This window comes from Desmodus rotundus, chromosome 12 (genome assembly GCF_022682495.2).
Source record: "Desmodus rotundus isolate HL8 chromosome 12, HLdesRot8A.1, whole genome shotgun sequence".
NCBI lineage: Eukaryota > Metazoa > Chordata > Mammalia > Chiroptera > Phyllostomidae > Desmodus > Desmodus rotundus.
In genome coordinates, this window is record NC_071398.1 from 80,536,850 (window position 1) to 80,557,313 (window position 20,464).

Genomic DNA, 20,464 nt, shown 5'->3' on the forward strand with positions numbered 1-20,464 from the left:
TGCTGGAGTGGACACGATCAAAGCAGCATGCCTGCATTCTTACCAGCCCCCGGAGGACCAGCTCCTGCAGCCCACAGGGCTCCAGGCTCACTCCCCGCAACCTGCCCAAATCTACCTGCGCTACCAGCTGCATCAGGGATCTTCCTCCTCACTCTTCTTCTCAAGGCTGCCTGCACTTAGTTTTAAATTCTGACCCGGAAATTCCTACATGACCTCATGTCCGACTCATCCCACAGTGAGCTACAGTTGCCTGTTTCCTGTATACTTTACATTCTCTTGGCTGCCATCCTCGGTCAGGGCAAGCGAGACCCAGTGATCCAGGGGGCACTGCCTCCCCTGGGTACACCAGGAATCAGGATACATTCTGAAAGGCAAGCCCACCTTGCCCCTAGGCAGAGCACAGCCATTCAACTAGCTACCAAGTTGCCATTGCAATGCAAAGTGCCTTAATCCTAGAATCCCCTCTCCCCCATCTCCCAAGCAAGGCTTCTGGAGGCTTTGGGGGCCCCTCAGTCTACAGCCCCTTTCAGTATGACTGAGTTGCATGTTCCAAGGAGACAGCAGAAATGTGGAACAGATATTAAAGGCCAGAATCCAACTTTAGGGTGCAAATGATAATGGCTGGGATAATAAATTCACCACAGGGGATTAACAGCAGATTAGAGATTGTGGGGAGAGGGGGTGGAAGGGGGGGTGAGTTAGAGAACATGAAGCTCCAAACAACAGAAAATATCCAAAATGAAACTGGCATTCCAAAAATAAATTTTTTTAACAAACACAGTGACTGGAGTCCCTGCAAAGACTGGGAGTGCGGGGACACAGTTGTTGAAGACACAATGGATGGCAGAACCCTGTCCGATTAAGATAAAAATTATAAGCCCACAGGTTCAAAAAGCCAAATGAACACAATGTACAAGCCCAAGAAACAGGAAACAAACAAAACAAAATACAAAGAAACCCGACCTAGTCCCATTATATTTAAATTTCTTAAAACCATTGAAAAAGAAAAACACCACCAAGGCAGCAAAAGGAAGGAGACAAGGTACACACAGAAAACAAAAAGAAAGATTATGTCAGACTTCTCACCGGAAAGAGTGCAAGTGAGAAGCCGGTGGAGCGGCATCTCAGGAGGACTGGAGGAGGGGGTGGAGTGGACCTCTGTGCCTCCCCACCCCCATCCCCACCCAAGTCCTTCAGAAATGAAGGGCAATGGCGACGCTCACAGACACGCAGATGCTGGAAGACTTCATCCCAGCAGAGCCCACTACAAGAAGCGTGCAGGGCGTGCTCCGCGAGGAAGGCCACTGACACCAGGTGGAAGTCTGGGTTTACACGAGGACAGAAACGGTACCTGCGCGGGAAAATATGAGATGTAAGATGTCTTTCTTGTTATTGACGTCTCTCTAAAACCGTGGGGCAGGTGAAACAGCGGAGACAGTGGTGGCCGGTGGGGATCGTGGCATGTGTAGAGCGCCGAGCACGGCGACCGCAGCACGGGGGCAGGAGGGAGACGGGGAAGGGGCCGCCACCACGTGAGGGCAGCTGGGGCGAGCTCCAGGTGTGTGCTGTGGGGCCTCAAGCAGCCGCTGAAACCACGAAGGGAAGAGTGATGTGTAATGTCAGAAAAGGAGCGCGGCCGAAGGTGTCTGTACCGTACAGCAGGCGGCGCCTCTCCAGCAGGGGATCAGAGGGAGCGTGCGGGGCAGGGAGAAAGAACTCTGCTTCCCCGGACCCGAGAGCCGGCTGGGAGAGGACTCGAACCCCTGGCCTTCAGCTCACTGGCGGGCCGGCCTAACCCGCTGCGCCGAAGAGACTCCCCGCCTAGCCCGGGGGTGCGGGTCTGGAGCCACTGCTGGGCGGAGCCGCTCGTCCCTCCCGACGGCACCTGTGGACCCCGAACCTCGGAAACCGGGGAAGGGGAGTCCACGCTGCGTGCTGGTCGCGTCTGAAACCCGTGTGCTGGGTGATTCCGAATACAATGGGCAGACGGACGGTCCTCCTGCTCCACTGGCCTTGCTCCACTGCCACCTCCGAGGCCAGCGCCGCAGACACGCCCGGGGCCGCGACGACCGAGGGCCTGAGCCCACAGGGTCAGCAGAGGCTGAACAGCCCACAGGCTCCCGTGATTACTTTGCTCAGGCTGCACCGCTGGCTCCCCTCCCCCCACTGCGCAGCTGTCGGCGGCGCAGGAGCCGGAGTGGGGGGTAGGGATCGGTACCAGCAAACCAGAAGGGGCAGAAATGAGCCGGGGAGTCTTGCACGAGGACGCGGACCTTACTGGGAGGCCCTGGGAGGATTTGGGCAGATGAAACTTGCTGGGGGTTTCTGTTTTGTTTTAGCATCAGAACTGAGAGGAAGGGAGGGAAGAACGGAGACTGAGCAGGAAAGAGGACAACACAGGCGCTAGTAGTTCGAGAACAGGGCGCAGTAAGTGGAATAGAAAGGTTTGATTTCAAAGGTCACTGGGCAAGGAGGGGCGCTGTCCCCGGGCTCCTAGCACCCGGTGATTGTATAGTGGTTAGTACTCTGTGTTGTGGCCGCAGCAACCTCGGCTCGAATCCGAGTCACGGCAACCGCGTCTGGGGTGTCTAGACCGAACTTTTACTCGCGTTCCAAGCCGCGCGAGCTCAGCCCCTTCCTCATCTGGGGACCACAGAACAGCGCTGTCCGCTGCTGCCACCGCTTCAGGAAAGGGAAGGAAACCCTACACTGCGCCAACCTGGCCAGCCTCTCCGCTCACATTCTCAGCGCAAGGAAACCCAAGGCAAAGCGTTCTCTTCTTCAGTCACACCACCCCCGCCCCGCCCCCAAACACCAGAGTTCTTCCTGCCCCCACTGCCCAGCAAGGACCTCCATGGCCTGTCCTTGCTGGGGAATGTCACTTCTGTCTTACTCAGATTAGTCTAAAGGATCTTAAAGACCAGATTTAAAGAAAGTCTGTTTGCCTCGGATAAATGACACCTCCTCCGTAGACCTGTTTATCTGCTTGAACCTTGCCTCCTGGGAATCTCTGTGCCTGGGACTTTGGCTGTCCTTGACCATTGGTCCTTATATGGTCATTCACCACATCACCCTCTCTAGCACACTCTCAAGTAGTTTTAAATGCCTGTGGGCAGCCACTCACACGCTACAAGGTATCCGTCAGGGTCAGGCAACTGGCACAAGTCAATAGTAGCCACATAAATGATGACAACAGTGACCACACAACCCTGCGTCCTGACGACTCAGCTGGTGGAAACAGCAAGTATGTGATTCTGGGCCTGACCACCTCAGTGCTGGTAACCGAGAGGAACGCTATACCGGTTTGTGAGACTGCTGAGAGCATGCCCAACAGGAGGAAGTTGTGAAGATCAGACAGAAATGGCCAGATGGGAGGGGCTGAGGACCTGGTGAAAGGGATTAACAGGTACAGATTGCCAGTAGTAATAAGAATAGGCCCAGGTTGTCAAATACCACACAGGGAACATAGTCAAGAATGCTGTAATAACTGTGTACGGTGTCAGATGGCTACTACACTTATTGGGGACATCCCTTCCTGAGTTATGTAAGTGTCTAATCACCTTGTTGTATGCTCGGAACTATTATAACTTTGTATGTCAACAGTAATTGAAAACTAAATTTTACAAATGTTAAACCAAACAGAAATGGGGATCGGACTTGAAAATTCCCTGAGCAGGCAAACCAGTTTAATCAGACAAGCAAAAGTTAAAACAAGTGCAACTTAACTTGGGCCACTTCTGATTAGGTCCTCAAAACAACATAAACAAAACTGAAACCACATTTACAATCCCCTGTCACTAGGAAAACTGATCACTGTGACGAGGAAGCAGCCACTGCCCCTCCCTACGTAAGCTGCTTTGCAACAACATGCCTGTGAGCCTCGTGCCTACCAGGGTGGAGCATTCCCGATTCCCAGACGGCCCCTGTGTGCACAATACCCCGTGCTGGTCACTGTTTCAGTCCTCCAGTGGCTTCACTTCCGCTGCTCGGAAACTTTCCACAGTGCCTCAGCATTTTCCTCCCCTAGATTGAGCCACCAGGAGAACTCCACTTCCTGCTGTCACTGTCCCATGTGCCTGCCCAGGGAATAATGGAGAATCACCAAACTCATTGTCATTGTCCTCTGCTCTATTTGTTAGCAATCACTGTCCAGGCTCCTTGCGCTTTACCTTTGCCTCTTCTACAGCTCCGTGCAGTTGGAATCGTGGAGCAAATGCACTCTCCTGCCCACTTTCTCTCTGCCTAACATCTCTGACTGGATTCGCTGTTGAGTACAATGGACGTCGTTGCTCTTTGACCACTGAGTGGGACTCCCTGGCGGGAACGCACCACAGTTTGTCTCCCGTTCATCCTGTAAGGAGCATTGGAGCTATTTGCAGTGTTGACTATTCTGAACAAAGCTGCTTTGAACGCTCTTTCCACAACAGATTCTGTGGACACATGTCTTGATTTCTCTTGGGGAAAACCTAGGTGAGGAAGGGCCGGTTCCAAAGAGTGGCTTACACACAACTTCATGAAAACTGAGTGTTTGCTAAAGCAGTGGTAGCATTTCATGTTCTCGCCAACAGTAGGTGAGGGTTGTGCTTGTGCAACGTCCTGCCGGGATTCCCGTGTTTCCTCCCCTGTAATTTTAGCTGTGCTGCTGGGAGTCGAGTGGTGCTGCCTCCTTGTGGCTCTAATGTTCATTTCTCTGACAGCTAAGCGTGCTGAACATTCTATTACATGCTCTGTTGGCCATGTGTAGAGTATCTTCTTTTCTGAAGAAGCATCTTTTTAGGTATTTTACCCTTCTAAAAACCTTGGGTTGTTTAATATTTTTATTATCAGGTTAGAAGAGCTCGTTATATATTATATCTACAGGGTCTTTGGTCAGATATGTTTTGTGAATCTCCCGTCCCGTCTGTGGCTGGCGTTTTCACTGTCTCGGTGGCGTCTCTGGATGAGAAGGTATGGTTAATGTCGATGAAGTCTAGCTTATCATGCCTTTCTTTTGTCCATATTTTTCCTGCACCCCGTTTAGTAAATCTTTGCCTAACACCAAGTCACAAACCATCTTCAAAAAGCTTTTACCTTTAACGTTTATGTTTTGGTCGATGATGCACCTCAGGTGGGGTGCTGCATGCAGTATGAAGTAAACATAGAGCTCCGCCATCTCCCTCCCTTACACCCCAATAGTGGACCTATTCTCTCTCCCCACTGAACTGCTTTTATTGAAGACTAATTCAGCTGAGCTGTGGGTCAGTTTCAAGTCTTCCCACTTAGTCCGTTTATCAGTTTGTCTATCTGGACGCCACTTGCACACTGCCTGGCCTGTTGGGGCTCATGTACCTCCCACGATGGGAAGTGCAAGCCCCTGGTTCTGTTCTTTTTCGCATCTTGCAATAGTCTCAGAAGCATGTAAGAACTCATGTGGCCACCACACAGCTCACATGCCTGCTCTTCAACCCTCTCCCACCTGCACTGTTTGCCTCCTTGTGGACAAAGATCCTCCATTGTACCCGCTGGGGAGAACAAATCTGCCAACCCGCGGATGGATGAACATGCAAAATGACTACAACACTCCACACAGCCTGGATTTTCTGCTGGGGAGGGTGGTGGGTGGAGTTAGGTCACTTTTCACTCCTGTGATCTCAGGAAAAGTTTACTTTAATATTTCCAACTATGACATGTACAAAGCTTTGTGCTGTTTATGATTTCCTCTCTTTCTAGGGAGGTGGAGTCCCGTGGAGGGCCCCCAGCGGGCTGACCTGATCCTTGCGTGCAACATTGCAAATGGGAGGCTGAGCGACAGCATATTTTTCCTGCCTCTGAAAGAAGATGAGGAAAAGGGGAGGCGCAGAAGGGGGAGAATAGGCTGGAACCAGAAAACTGGTTTAGGGGTCTGGCAGTGGGTGTCAGTTACAGGACACAGAGAAGACGCTGGTGAGTTTCCAGGGAGCAGGAACTTCGGTAGGAACATGTTTATACTTGTACACTGTGACGTTGCTTTAAGGATCTCAACAATAGTTGTTTAGAAAAAAAAATAGTGATCCTTTCTTCCAAGAGCAAATAAAATAAAATGTATTCAGTTGGGAAAATAAAATGTATTCAGTCGAATCCTTGGAATTCATGGGACTCTCGGCCAGGGAAGTTCAAGTACTACAGTAAAACTGGGGGGGCTACGGATCGCCCCTTCACCGCCAGCCGGGTGTCGTTTTCTGCTTTGTCTATTTCTGCCAAGTGGGGACCTGGACGCCACTCACCTTCAGCGGCCGCGGGAAGATGCGGGTCCAAAGGAGGTAGACTTCGTGCAATTCCAGATCTTGAAACTTCACAGGTTGTTTCTTCCCTTCCACCTACCCAATGAGAAGATTCCACTCCTTTCTTTCCCATCAAGACCCTTTGGGGTCCCTCGTGGACAGAGGGTGGGGGGTGGGGGGAGCAGCCGGGAGGGTTTCCCGTAGGGAGGAGCGGGGGAGGGTGGAAGTCGGGTGCCAAGTTCGAGCATCACAATCAAACCCGATTTGCCCAGGCCGCCCCCCTCCAGGCCCCCCGAAATGCAGCGCGGGCGCTCCTCTGGGATGCCGGGGGAAGCCGAATAACGTGGCCCCTAAGTCTTCTCTGCAGGCTCAACGCACTCGACCGAGAGGAACCTCACCAAGCGGACCCAACCCTCTGCCTGGCTGTCCCCTCGTGGGCAGGTTCCAAAGAGGGTGATTTCGGACAGAACCAAAGGGAAGGCCTGAAGGCAGCAACCCCAGGATCTGGGGATGAAAGTCTTAAATCCCACGCCCACCTGAGTGGGCTGGGCGCCCAAGGCTGAATCGACCAGGGCGCCCCGATCAACAAAGTCGTCTACGAAACTCTGAGACCAGCAATTGTGCACGGGTTGGCTCTCAGTAGGGGCGATTCTGCAGCACACACCCCGCCCGCCCACCCTATTCCCACCCCCGGCCCGGGCTGTGACTCTAGGCCTCGTCTGGACCCATTTTTGATGGTCGCGACTAGGGGAAGAGGTGCGGGAGAGGGGCCCCCGGGCACCCAGTCGGCAGAGACCGGGGGGGCACCTCGCCACCCTGCACCCGCGGGCGGAGCTCCCCCACGGAACTGGCCACGTCCCACGGGTGCCCCCGCCACGGCAGAGAATCGTTGCAGCGGGTGCTGCAGGTCGCGGGGGAGCAGCCGGCATCCAGGTCCAGGCCAGGGGGCCTCGCTTGCAAGCGCGGTCCATCCCCGTCGCCTGGGCCCGCACCGGTCAGAGCCCCTTCCTGGGCTGGAGACCCGGGTCTCACGCCCGGCGCCTCCTGTCACCTCCTCCGGGGCACTCGGGCGGCTGCCTGGCCCCGGCTACCTCCCCAACACACGCGCCACCTGGGGAGGGCGCATCTCCGGGCGGCAGGTGCGCGCTGTGCTGGAGAAGGCGGCCGGAGGACTCGGCCCTAGGGAGCCTCCCGGGAGGACCCGCCACGTGCCTGCTCCACCCCCTCCCCCCCCAAGCGCAGGACGAATGTCACTGTCCCGCGTCTGAGCGAGGAGGACAAGCGGACCTTTCGAAACTCCCTGGTGGTCTAGTGGCTAGGATTCGGCGCTTTCACCGCCGCGGCCCGGGTTCGATTCCCGGTCAGGGAACCACTTTTGCGCCGCAGGACTCCGCGTCCGGACCAGTGGTGTCATTTACTGTGCGCTGCTCTTCGCACGCACTCTCAGCTCCCGCAGGGGAGGCCGGCGCCTCCGGCCGCCCTTCTCCGCCTTCGCTGCGCTGCAGCCGCCCGCCCGCACAGGGGTCTCTAGGGGCTCTCCGGGCTCTCCGAGTCTTGCGCACCGACCTCAGCTCCCGGCCGCCCGATGGGGCGCGGAGCCGCGCAGCCCGTGGTGGCGCAGGCTGGTCCCGCGGGCGCCTGGCCCCCCTCAGCTCCGTCCGCACAGAAGGTGCCTCTCCGCCCTCGGAACAGGAGCCTCTGGGCGGCCCGCGCCCCGCGACTGTCCCGCCTGTCTGCCCAGCCCTGTGGGGAGGTGACCTCACGGACCCAGCAAAGGCAGCACGTGAAGTGGGCACGAAATGGAGCACGCTCACTGCTGCCAGAAGCAGAAAGGAGTGGAAATCACCCCAGACGGTGCCACCAACGGGGCACAGCCCAGGCCGAATGCTTTGGCGCAGGGCGGGGGCGGGATGGGCGCTGCCCCTGCGTGTGCGGGGTAGGGACGCGAAGGCTGCCAGGTGCTTGGAGGGCGTGCGCTCACTCCCACCTGGCAGGGGAGACACCGAGATCTCGAAGGTGGTTCTCCCCGGACGCACCTTGGCCTTTGATTGCACGCCGGCGGCGCTGACCCCGCTGTTGCCCTCATCGGGGAGACCACGGAGCAATTTCTGCTGGGGGGGTGCGGGGGGCGGAGAGAGGTCTGTGCGCGCTCTCCCCCGACCTCCCGGGTTGGCGAGAGGCCACATCTGTTCCGTGGTCCCGCACCGCGCCCCTCTGGCCCCACGGTGTGCGGAGTGCGGGTTCGCCCCGGCCAGCGCTCCACCATCCTCCTGGCTCTCCTGCTTCGTGACCGAAGCTGTGGAGCCATCTGTCTCTCGCGCCACCTGTCCAGAGTGCGCTCAACCTGCCCTCCGCCCAGAGCGCGGTTGGCTGCGCGGGGACGCCCACCAGCACCCGGACCGCCGCGCTGTGCGCGGTGCCGGCGAAGCGTGCAGGAGTCGCTCGGTGGCCTCGTGCGCCGCCTTCCCTCCCCGGCCCGGCGCGGAGGAGGCGCGGGTTCCTGGAAAGTCGAGGCCGAACCCTGCCTTCAGCTGGGGGCTCCCGGCTCCCGCCGCGCATTCCCGCGCGCCCCCTGTCCCTTCCCGCGGGCAGCCGGCTGCGTCTCTCACACCCGCTTTCCCTTCTCCCTCCTCCTCTTCCAGCCCAGCTGTGTTCTTGGGGACGGACCCCCCTCACACAGCCACCCACGCTCCCCACCCGTGGGATTAGACCCAGCCGCCCGTCCGGTGCTCGAAGTGCGAGTTGGATCAACCACCGGAGGAGACGGAACCTGTGGCGGCAGCAGGGCGGCCCGTTCGCTTGCTGCTTCTCCCGACTCAGCCCATCCCAGCGGGCCGGGCCCGAGGTGTCGCTCCTGCCTCGGGGACCTGGGTCGTGCGTCCCCACGGCGCTGGCCGAGTTGCCGGCTGTCTTACTGCCCTCGGGGAGCAGCGGGACTGTGCTCTGTGGCGTCCGCTCTCACCCACAGAGACACCGGGCACAGGCTCCGCCACAAGCCCGGACTCAGCGCGCTGGACCACCGAGGGGCCGGCCGCGCTTCCGTGGGCCCATCCTCCCCTCGCGGCTCCTTGCACAGAGGAGAGGTGATCTAGGACGATCTCTCTGGACCGTCTCCTCTGAGACGGAGGGAAAGAGGGTGAGCCTTCCAACAGGGCCGCATGCGGGTGGTCGCAGGGACTGGAGAAGCAAAGGCGCCCTCCCTCCACCCGGGCTGTGTCACCGTGTTCCTAGTCTCACCTGGCTGCGGTGGTCTCTGCCGCCTCCTGCTCCTCCTCCCTCTCCCCGCACCTTTTCTCCTCCTGCCCCCACTCCAGCGCGTGTCTTCGTTTTCTGTCCCGGGGTTCCTTGAGTCTTGCTTCCCCCCCGTGTGGCCCGGGACCTCTCAGCCTCCACAGCAGATTATACTGCCCCGCGGGCTGTGCTGAGCTTCAAACGAGGAAATGCATGCAAGAGTGCCACAAACATCTGACCTCTTCAGTGTCACACACACAAAATACCGACGAACCATCCGGCTTTCTAACTCTCTGTTTTTAAACAATTACATTTTCATTGTCTGAATGAGTATATTGACATACATGTAAACATCATATGCTTTTTTACTGAAGAGAAAATTTGTGTATCGCTAGCCATAAAGTTCTGTCATTAGTTATTACATAAGTGCTGCCTAGTGCCACTGCGCAACTGACAGGAAAATTCTGAGTCCACGACCCACTTCTGCATTGACAGAATCTTCACGCTTTAAGTGAGTACGCCTGTCAGAGAAGGTTTAACATTGAAAGGAGTCAATGTTTTAAAGCTTCTGCTTTAAAGCTTATTTCTTCAGCAAACAGTAAAGGGAAAATTGGGGCACGTTGCAGTCCTTAAAACCTTTATCTTGTAATTCATCATATCCTTTCACAGAAATCAGAATTCCTGCTGTCCCCAACCCCCCAACGTCTAAATCCTGATCCCTGTCTACAAAGATGAAAACGAGAACTTGCATCACAGTTCAGAATTCATTTATTAAATTTTAGATTTCCAAGGGAGTTACAACAAAATAAACGAAGAAAACAACTTCGATGCTAACAACACAGCACCGCCATCGTCCTCATACACTTAAAATGTAGAGGGACAATCTCACACTCAGGAATCTCTTGAAATTAGGTAAGTCTCCTTTATCTGTAAAACAGAAAGAGGGGGGAGGGGAAACTCCTCAAATGTCACTGGTCTTGTATTTAAAACTACTATCGCTTAGGGGACTTCTGCAAAGATTCTGGGATGAAAATGAATCACCTGTAGTCTCTTGAAACGCAATCATGCTCTTAGCATTCCCAAGTTGGAATCCGTTCAGAGGTGTATCCAAAGAGAATTAGGCAAGACCCCACACGTGCTGGGTCCCAGATTCTGCTGTGGGTTCCAGATTCTGCAATGGGTTTTTCCGTTGGGCCCATGGGCCTGGCGGAGGCTGGGCAGGCTCTAGCCCCGTGTATGCAGACCTTCTGGGAGCTCCTCCTCCTGATCTCTCGGCGGGACTGGGTAGATCCAGAGGTCAGGTTTTAAAAGGAAGCCATACGTGCATTGGCCGGGAATTGAACCCGGGTCTCCCGCGTGGGAGGCGAGAATTCTACCACTGAACCACCAATGCCTTGGCCTGCCTTTGCCATCCCGCTGGATTCTTCTGACAACAAATGTCTATAGCCACCTGGAAACCAACTTTTCCAACAAGATGACTCCCTTGCCTTTGGAAGATGGAGCTCACAACCCCCACAGACTTTCTGGTCGAAGACTTGCCACTGAGGCATCAGGAAACACCACAAAGTCGGGACAGACAAATTTAAATATCAGAATATCTCTTTGGTCAGCTCACACCACAACTCTGATAAAAGGCCCTTTCCAACTCTATAACAGACTCCTGCAGGAAAACATCGGAAATTCATCCAGATTCCTTGTTTAGGACTCGTGAAGATTCACAGTCATAACCTCAAACTATTACCTTAGACAGTCTGAGAAAGTAATCTAACTTGCTAGGTCGGGCAAATTAAATTCTAATCCAAAGAAGAAATAAGAAGCCAAAGCAGAATTAGGCTGCAAGTAGAAGAAGGGGACCAGAATCCAAATAGAGATAACAATGAAACGCATTTTGATAAATGGAGTTAGTTCTTTGTAACCGTAATCGTTTATAACAACAGTGTGTGTCTGGTTTTGAGGCGTTCGCAGCATTTGGATGGATTTGTGATATATCATGATCATTTAAAAGATTAATTCATATTACGTTTGCAGTCGATGCTCCATTGTTTGGAAGAATCTACTTCCCCTAAAGCGGACTCCCTGTTGTTCTGAGTTTTAGCCTCTGTGACTCTGAGATGCATATGAGGCACAGGCTCTGGTGTATGGGTTGCATCAGTGTTAACCTAAAAATGAGAAGCCTTGCAAAGTCAGAGGCAACAAGCACTTACCTGAGGTCAAAGAAGAGAATAGCTGTTAGGGAAGCATTAATTTAGGCAGAAGCTGAAATAGCGTTCTGATTGGGAGACCAAGCAGACTTTGCTTAGCGCCCTGGCCCACGATGCAGTGTGCAGATGTTTTGTGTTGTTTTACACTTGGAACCTTACGGTTGTGTGATCCAATGTCACCTCAGTGAATTCAATTTTGAAAAAGGGAAGGTGCATTTTAATAAATTAAATCCTTTATTTATTAATTTATTGATTAAAGGACTCCAGACTTAAAAAATAAAAAGAGCTATGTGCCCTAAACAGAACTCTGGATATCCCCTCCTAAACCCTTTTGTACCTTCAGCGTGTTCATCTTAGTTGGAATCCTTTGTTCCCATTCTTCCAATAATCAGAGCAAAAAAAAAAAATAGACTTCTTTTTGATGCCAATGTTTTACTCAAGCCCCACATCTAACTAGTAAGGAATTCATTTTTCCTTGTCTGTCAGGCATGGTCATTGGTCTGCATAATCCTCCGCTGTCCTGAACCCTGAATTAGAACAAATGATTCTCCTGAAAAAAAGCAAGGAGATGGATTTAACACACAGCCCTCGGTCCTCTGGAGACCTGCAGTTCCAGACACTTTATCTTGGGATGGTGAGTGTGGCCATCTTCGCACCTCTCCCTTAGCTCTGCCCTCCAGTTCAGCCCGAGGCCCAGGGACACTCCTGAGGCCTGTTTTCACAGCTCCTCCACTGAGTCAGTACCCCAACATTTCTCAACCTGCAGAAAAGCTTCAGGGGCACTTTTGCTCTTTTGAGAGAAGGGGGAAGCAGAGGGCTTGCCATATTCTATCCAGGTGCAGGTGCACAGGGGCCCAGAAAGTGAGTTTGTGAGTTTGGTCCTGCAGTGTCTGCAGCCCTTCTGGTTACCGTGCAGTCACTTGGGGTTCTGCTGCTCACTGCCAATGAATTCCAGAGGCAGAAGGTTGGTGAAAAAGGAAAGGGTTTTTTCTATTAAAAGGCTATACTTTTTTTTGAAGAATAATGGGCTTCTGCTTTAAAGCTTATTTCCTTTAAAACAACCAAAATCAAATAACCCCTCCATCCCTTGCCAGCTCAGTTCAAAAATGCGCCTGGAATCCCTCTCCCAGTAAAAAATACTATCCTTTGTGACACTCGGGTGGCTGCAGCATGATAATTGGCAGGTTCCTGGCCGCGGTTGGGCTCCAGGCATCCACTGTAGTCTGAGCACCTTCATTGTCGCACTCTCCACTTCCTCTGCCTGCTGCTGCCTGCCAGCCCAGTGTTTGCCCTTCAGGCCATCAGCTTGCTAGGACGTCTGCATACCTGGTGGAACAGGGCTGCACAGCACAGCGCTGCTGCTGCCGCTTTCTGTGTGGGAGGGGCTCTGGGCATGCAGCCTGGCCATGCGGTCTCCAGGGCCTGCTGGCCCAGAATACCGAGCACTGAACCCCGACCTGCTGGTGTGAGGGAAGGTAAGAAAATGGGCTGGGTTTCTGCACACTCCCCACTTTTAAAGTCCCATCCCAAAATTCCACACAAGGTGAAAATGTCTGGCTTGTCTGACAATTCTGGCTTATATCCACCATGCTCGTTAGCCCATGTCATCTTTCTTTCTACGGGGGCAGGGAATCTCCATGCTCACGTGCCAGCTGTTTGGTTGGCTGGCACAGCTGGCTTGTTTACTGTTGCCTGAGGCAGCAGCCTCCTGCAGCCCATCCCTTCTCTGGGGTAGTGCAAGCACTCCTGCCGGATTGGGGTTCCCTTGGATTAGGGTCTCCCGTGCTGCCCAGTGATCTGGCCAGACTCCCTGTTACAATTCTCCCCTTTAACACTCTGGACTTTGTAATCTTACAAAGATGGTGGGCGAAGGTCTTGTTCTTCCCTAGCTACTTCCAGCTGGCCAGGACGTAGTCCTACCTATCCCTTGGTCCAGAGATTCCTAACATGAAAGGGAGTTCTGGAGTTGAGGAAGGCCTTCACATGAGGGAGAAGGATCTTGCAGAGTCCAGGTCAGTTGGCTGTCTCTGGGAAGTGGCATGCATGATGTCCAAAGGATGGCATTGCTGGACAAGTTGGTGTCCTTGTCTTATTCTAGAGGTGGCAAATTTGGCAAGAGGGTTAGAAGGCACAGTCAGAACCATAGGCACTAAATAACAAAGGTAGGAACCAACTCTATAATGACTAAGCCAGAAGTGGCTTCCTTGGAGAAAGGTGCGCAGAGTATGCCACACCTCTCCAAAGCCCTTTTGCCCAAGCCCTTAACTTGGGTTGGGGGGAAATATTCTAGGATTCTCCCTTTCAACACATCTGGCCCTTTTATGTCCAAACCATTAGGGCAGAAAAGGAAAGCAGTTTTAAGCAAAACTGATAGACCACTCCATACTTCACCAACTCAACCACTTAGTCCAGCCACACTACTGAGTCTCAGGAGGTGGCAACACAGATGGGCTTCTTAAAGTGAGGCCTATACTGTGTAAACATCATGCAGGTAAATGAAGTCATCGGCATACACCTTCTGAAAGCAGAAGGAAGAACACACAGGTTAATTTACACAATAAATCACAAACTTATCTGAGTAGACAAGACTGTCATTTGAGAAGACATCCAGTTGCAAGGCCTTTGCTGGAATGACATCAAACAATGACAATTTGACAGATTCTTCCTACCTGGATATTGAACATCTCTGGTGATGTCACAAACCAGTTCAAGTTCCAAGTGAAAAGCAAAACTTTGAAGACATTTAGCGGCACTAGAGTCCAATGCCTACCACTGAGCATTGTGATTTTCCTTGAAACACACTTCTCCCTAAGATCACCCTCATTGTCTTCAAAGGGACTGCACTGAGTCCAATTTTCATTTTTGCCTGTTTGTTTGCATAAACAGAACAAGAACAACAATGCTGCTGTCCTTTTCTGAAAGAGCAATTTCAAATCTCCTTCCAGAGTGCAGGTATAGCTTTCCGTTTCAGCATCAGCCACAGCAGCAGGATCTGAGTCCTTCTCAGGAGCCTCCCATTTTATCTGTGTACAGTGGGTCCATGGCTTGATCCTGTTACAGGTGGCCTGCTGTTCTCCTGAAGTGCTTGTATTTAAAAAACAAAACAAACAAAAAAATCTCAACTCTACTCACTTCTGGTGCCTAGACAGGTGGTGCCTGGAAAGTTCCCAGCATGACCTGGAAGTGTGCCCCACAGTGCCTGCCCTTTTTTGAGGCCTCCAGATGTGAGGTCTATAGGACTGAGACCTTGGTTTGCTCACTATGCAGCATCTCTCCCAGAGCAGAGTCTGGCACGTAGTAAGCACTTAATAAATGTCAGTCATTGAAAGCTTTCTAATGCAAGGTCCTGAAAAGCTGAAGAGGAGAAGAAAGTGGGTAAGATTGGAGAGCAAGGAAGAGGGGGAGGAAAGGGGAGAAAGGAAGAGAAAGACAGAGAAAGAGAGAAAGAGAGAGAATGTCCAAGAACCAGATTTAGTGTGTAAAAGCCAAAGAGCTCATTTCTGCTCATGAGATTCAACAGAAGAACCAAGGGAAGGTGAGCCAATAACTCTAAGGACACGGGTCTGCACAAGGTGCATTGCCAGTGCAGGATTCTATTGGTTCTAACTATTTGTCTTTTTTCTTTAAATATATTTTATTGATTATGCTATTACAGTTGTCCCATTTTTTCTCTCCTTTATTCCCCTCTGCCCTGCACCCCCCTCTCATCAGTATTCCCCCACCTTAGTTCATGTCCATGGGTCATACATGTAAGTTCTTTGGCTTCTCCATTGCCCATACTATTCTTACCCTCCCCCTGTCTATTTTCTACCTATCACTTATGCTACTTATTCCCTGTACCTTTTCCTCCATTCTCCTCCCTCACCCTCCCTGCTGATAACCCTCCATATGATCTCCATTTCTGTTATTCTGTTCCTGGTCTAGTTGTTTGCTTAGCTTGTTTTTATTTTTGTTTTTTAGGTTCACTTGTTGATAGTTGTGAGTTTGTTCTCATTTCATTGTTCATAGTTTTGATCTTCTTCTTTTTCTTAGTTAAGTCCCTTTAACATTTCATATAATAAGGGCTTGGTGATGATGATCTCCTTTAACTTGACCTTATCTGGGAAGCACTTTATCTGCCCTTCCATTCTAAATGATACCTATGCTGGATAGAGTAATCTTGGATGTAGGTCCTTGCCTTTCATGACTTTGAATACTTCTTTCCAGCCCCTTCTTGCCTGTAATGTGTCTGTTGAGAAATCAGCTGATAGTCTTATGGGAACTCCTTTGTAGGTAACTGCCTCCTTTTCTCTTGCTGCTTTTAATATTCTCTCCTTATCTTTAATCTTGGATAATGTAATTATGAAGTGCCTTGGTGTGTGCTTCCTTGGGTCCAACTTCTTTGGGACTCTTCGAGCTTCCTGGACTTCCTGGAAGTCTATTTCCTTTGCCAGATTGGGGAAGTTCTTCTTCATTATTTTTTTAAAATAGGTTTTCAATTTCTTGCTCTTCCTCCTCTCCTTCTGGCACCCCTACAATTCAAATATTGAATGTTAAAGTTGTCCTGAAGGTTTTCTAAGCCCCTCCTCTTTTTTTAAATTCTTGTTTGTTCATTCTCTTCTGGTGGAATATTTCTTCCTTCTGGTCCAAATGATTGATTTGAGTCCCAGTTTCCTTCCCTTCACTGTTGGTTCCCTGTATATTTTTCTTTATTTCACTTGCATAGCCTTCACTTTGCATAGCCTTCACTTCTTCCTCTATTTTGTGACCATATTCCACCATTTCTGTGAGCGTTCTGAATATCAGTGTTTTGAACTCTGCATCTCATAAGTTGGCTATCTCTTCGTCACTTAGTTCTGTTTTTGGAGCTTTGATCTGTTCTTTCATTTGGGCCATATTTGTTTGTTTTGGTGCTCCTGTTATACGTGTGGGGCAGAATACCTAGGGGCGGAGCCTTAGATATTCACCAGGGCGGGGCAACTGGCATAGCTGCCTTATGTTGCTGTATGTGGGGGAGGGTCAGATGGGGAACAAACAGTTGCCCTGCTCTCTGCTGGATTTCAGTCACTTCCCCCACTACCCACAAGCAAATTGAGCCTTTCTGGTGCTGATTCCCAGGTGAGTGGGTTTGTGTACATTCTAGGACCCTGTGGGTCTCTCCAACGAAGTCTCCTACGAGGCTGGGAGTTTCTCCCACCTCGGCAACTCCCACAGGTTTTTACAGTTGGAGGTTTTGAAGCTTGTGTCCCTGAGCTGGAACCCTGGTTGTTCGATCTGTCTTGGTCCCCAGTTATTGCTCCCGGTTTACCCACAACACAAATATGGGACTGCCCACTCCGCCAGCTGTCCCCTTGCCTGCCTGGTCCTTCAGGTGCTGCCTTGCCACACATCCTCTCTACCCTGGCTGCCCTTCTCTGCCCCTCCCACTGGTCTGGATGAATGTTTCTTCTTTAACTCCTTAGTTGTTAGACTTCCATACAGTTTGATTTTCTGGCAGTTCTGGTTATTTTTTGTTTTTAAATTTGTTGTTGCCCTTCTTTTGGTTGTGTAAAGAGGCAAAGTGTATCTACCTACGTCTCCATCTTGGCCAGAAGTCAATTTGTCTTAAATGGGATAATTTTCACATAAATAGTCAAAGAATCATATAGAGACACTTATAGGCATGCTAATGCACCCTTGAATAGGAGGAAAACCAGTCATTAGACTGTGTGCATCCAATGAAGAAAAAAGTACAATTCAAAAAAGAAAGGGAAAAGGAACAAATGTCTGAGACTAGCTTATAGATTCCCCCCTCCCCACCAATCTATATGCTGCTTGTAAAGGAGCAATCCGGGGTCATTCTGGCCAGTCTTCTCTGGACCCGATTAAGTTGGTCACTAACAAAAACAATTACAATTATTGAAATCTTGGAAGTTTAGCTGCTCAACATATGTGATAGGGTATCTCTGGGCAGTGTCCACATTGTCCTTCTGTTTTACCTCAGGAAGGCTTATTCTAAGCACTATCCTTGTTAGAATGTCAGATAGATGTGCAGAAAGGTTGTTGTGCTGGCAAGAGCATGAAGAGAAAGGCTCTTTCATGTTGGAGAAATACACTGGAGAAATACCAAGTTGGAGAAGTACATTGGGATATAAGTTGGCATACCTCCCATTGAAGCCAAACTAAGAACACATAAAGAGATGCCTTCAGCTTCTGTCAATCCCACCTGAAAGCTCACTCTTCCTTTTCCCCTACTCCCTAAGGAAAGAAATGGACAAATACATGAAATACTGGTTTTCCAGACACTGAAATCAGGCAACAAAGGATAGCAGCCCTGAGAAATGAGAAACAAACAAGGTGAGCCCTAGTGCTGGCCCAGCTCACTGCTTTCAGAGAGTTTCCAGGGTGGAGCCAAGGAGGGGCTCTGCAGCCAACTCCTTGGGTTGTGGAGAGGAAGCTGAGTGTCCATGGAGAGCAAGGCCGCTAGAGTGCCAGGAACAAAGGCCCAGTGATGAGAGAGAGGGACAGAGAGAGAACACAGGCATATGAAAAGAGTCTCCTTCAAGTACTCAGCAGAATACTGACCAGGACGAGCTTGTGAAGAAACTGCCTGAGGTCAAGGGAAGAAACTTCTGAAGATCAGAAGTTTCAAGGCCTGGTGCTCACACGGGATAGGAAATCATACCTATTCCCACCATCCAGAGCAGAATACTCATGGGCCACTGTGAAGAGCACTCAGGAAGATCTTGCCCCAGTTGAGGGAATAAGCAGCCTGAGACTGACCTACCTAAAAACTCATAAAAGCAAGCCCCAAAGGGATCAAACTCTTGACAAGTCACTTAACTGGACCCCAGGACAAAACTCCAGAGGATTTATAGGACTACCAATATAGCCAGTTCCCCGAAAGGTAAACTATGACAATGTCTGTCATCTAATCAAAGAATGTCAGGTAGGCACAGAGGCAGAAATACATGACCCGACATGGGGAGAATAAACAGTGTATCGAAACTAAACTATAGCTGACATGCTGTCAAAATTAGCAGAGAGGGTGGTCAAGATGGCAAAGCAGGTAAATGTGGTACTCGCATCCTCCCACAACCACATCACACGTACAACTAAACTATGGGACAACCATCATTCAGAACTGCCTGAAGTGTAACTGAACAGTTCTACAGCTAGGGATATAAAGAGGAAGCCACATCAAGACTGGTAGAAACAGACTCATAGGGGCAAGAGATCATGTTGACGGTTGCCAGATGGGAAGAGGGGTGGGGAGATGGGTGAAAAAGGTGACAGGATTAGGAAGTACAGATTGGTAGTTACAGAAATAGGCCCGGGCATGTAAAGTACAGCATAGGGAGTATGGTCAAAATATTATAATAACTATATATGGTGTCAGATGAGTGTGAGATTTATCTAGATCGCTTTTACATAACATCCAACCACTGGCTTGTACACCTGAAACTAATATAACATGGTGTGTCGACTGCAATTTAAAAATAAAAAACGATTTTTAAAAAATTAGCGGATAGGATTTTAATACAGTTATTATGACTGTTACATACATCCAAAGAATTATTCAGAAACTTGGAACATATATGAATGTCCAGAGTAAAACTTTAGAGATGGATGGAACAATAACATCTGAGATAAATGCACTAGGTGGAATTAATAGATTAGACATTGCAGGAAAAAGATTAGGGAACGTAACGCTACAAATGATTGAAACTATCTAAAATGAAACACTCCAATTTTTAAAAAATCATTGAGTGATAGGACAAATTTAAAATGCCTAACAGAAGAGTAACTTTTCCCTCCTTTTCGTGTTTGCCCCTTTTGACTCCACCCCACACCCTCTTCCACCCCGCCTTCCCCACCCCGCTCCTGCCTCACCCACCCCTGCTAAATGGAGCGAGGCGAGCACCAATGGCACAGACGTTCGGGTGCAGCCAGAACAAAGTAATCACGGGAGCCCACGGGACCCCTAGGTTCAGCTTCTCCTGGGACCCCTAGGTTCTGGCCCAGGGGGTCGTGGAGGAAAGCCTGAGAGTCGATTCAGCTGCCCCATTGCCTTCAAAATCGCCCGACGCATGGGTGTCAAACGCGACTGGCGCGTGGCGTGGAAGCCATCTCTTTGAGTGTCTGAAATTTGGGAATCTACACCACCGTAGGGTAACGGGGCCATGGGCTCCACCCAGCGGTGACCAAGAGCTTGCTCTTTACTGCCTAGAGACAACGGTTCTTCCAGGTCTCTGTGGCGCAATCGGTTAGCGCGTTCGGCTGTTAACTGAAAGGTTGGTGGTTCAAGCCCACCCAGGGACGCACTTACTTACTGGCGTGTTTGGCGTTTTTAATTTTTGAGAAAGAAACATGACATGGATTTGCTGTTCCACACCTTTATGCACTCGAACCCGCAACCTTGTCATATTGGGATGACGCTCTAACCAACTGAACTACCCAGCCATGGCCGGACTTTCTTAATCTCAGGAAGCAAAAGCCAAACTATTGCAGCTCGCCCTTCTCTGTACATCCTCTCGCAAGCACCTTGGGAGAGAGGCCTCCGCCACTACTCCTCTCCTGTCTTCTGCGTCTCCGGTGCTACAGGACGACCTCGGTCAAGATCTTAAGATTTGTGACCAAAAACAGGTCACAGGGAATCTGGAAATTACTGTTTGTACGAGTATTTCTGAACATTTTCCATATACTTTTCAAATTAAATTGTTTGTCATTGTGGATTTACAAATAACGTTCTAGTCATCATTCTTGTACTCATATTTGGCCTCTTGTTCAAGCATTTCTATTGGGTAGAGTCCAGGAAGAATCATAGTATTTACA

General features: G+C 50.8%; 1 long non-coding RNA gene and 3 other non-coding genes across 4 annotated transcripts; 3 read left to right on the top strand and 1 right to left on the bottom strand.

Moving 5' to 3' along the window:
- The first annotated feature begins 1,128 nt into the window (after positions 1-1,128).
- LOC128779586 (uncharacterized) lies at positions 1,129-5,944 on the top strand. The gene is made up of 3 exons (XR_008425629.1): positions 1,129-1,372; positions 4,861-4,947; positions 5,710-5,944. It is a non-coding gene; the product is annotated as an uncharacterized lncRNA (long non-coding RNA).
- Positions 5,945-7,536: 1,592 nt separating this feature from the next.
- On the top strand, positions 7,537-7,608 carry TRNAE-UUC (transfer RNA glutamic acid (anticodon UUC)). Its single transcript has one exon. It is a non-coding gene; the product is annotated as a tRNA-Glu (tRNA).
- A 3,184-nt stretch (positions 7,609-10,792) lies between these two features.
- On the bottom strand, positions 10,793-10,863 carry TRNAG-CCC (transfer RNA glycine (anticodon CCC)). The gene has a single exon. It is a non-coding gene; the product is annotated as a tRNA-Gly (tRNA).
- Positions 10,864-19,877: 9,014 nt separating this feature from the next.
- On the top strand, positions 19,878-19,951 carry TRNAN-GUU (transfer RNA asparagine (anticodon GUU)). The gene has a single exon. It is a non-coding gene; the product is annotated as a tRNA-Asn (tRNA).
- The last annotated feature ends 513 nt before the right edge of the window (positions 19,952-20,464 follow it).